A 1112-nucleotide genomic window follows, 5' to 3' on the forward strand; every position below is an offset into this window, starting at 1 on the left:
ATTCAGTGAAGCAACCAGTAGAAATCCCACAATTTAAGATTAGGGATTTCTGATGTTAAATTTGAAAATCTTCATGTTGCTGTGGTATAACACCCACTTTTGTCCCTCACCACCTCAACACATTTTCAGTAAAGTTGACCACACTTATGAATGCTTTGTGTGAAAGCTTTGTATTGTTTTAGGAATTCAAGAATTTGAGTTTCATTTCTGCAGTGAAGAACAGAGATAGCACCTGTGGAAACTGAGAATGAAATGAACCCACCTAGGATTTAGCAACCATCTTGCAGAAGGTTAGGATTTTGACAGGGCATGAATGGAGATTTAAGCTAAGCTTATGTGGATCTCAGGGGGCCAGGAGACCCTAGCTAAGCTAACATCTGCATTATAGATATTACAGTAAGGACTCCTTTATAATTCTCAAATTACAATAGAATTTTTTTCTTTGACTCCATCAACCATCATGTAAAGGAAATCTTTTCTTTAGATTGTGCAAATTTAACTCAACCTACATTGAGCTGGACATTGTGACAAAGTACTGAGAATCTGCTTGTATGACATTTTATATATATATATTTTTAATTGACTTTTTATTGTATAAATCAAGATTCATCCACACACACCTCCCCCCCCCCCCATAAGTAAATGGAGTCAAAGGGTTTAGTGGGTGGAGACACAACCTGAGCTTCTGTAAGTTCCTGGGGACCTTCTCTATCCCTTCTTTTTCCACTGTGTATATCCACTTGGGTGCTACGAGGAGACCAGGAATCCCAGGGTTGTGGGGTGCCGGGGCAGGGGGGGGCATCTGGTGGAGGCCCAGCCCAAGGCCTCAACACATTTTGAGAGCTCATTACTTACCATGGGCTGCGCTGGCTGGGTGTATTAATTTAACCCTAGGAAGTAGGTATTCCCATGTGTGTTTGCACCTGGGGAAGTCAAGGCTTAGAGATTTAAATATTGCGCTCAGTTTGTACTGTTAAAAAGTTGTGTACTCAGGATTCAAATTCAAGTGATCTGACCCCAAATCTGTATGACATCTTATATGCAAGCTTAATTTTTACATTTTAATTCATTCAAACATATGGTAATGGGAAGGGTCTGAGAGCTTCAAAAAC

Source organism: Eschrichtius robustus, chromosome 10, assembly GCF_028021215.1.
Source record: "Eschrichtius robustus isolate mEscRob2 chromosome 10, mEscRob2.pri, whole genome shotgun sequence".
Classification (NCBI taxonomy): domain Eukaryota; kingdom Metazoa; phylum Chordata; class Mammalia; order Artiodactyla; family Eschrichtiidae; genus Eschrichtius; species Eschrichtius robustus.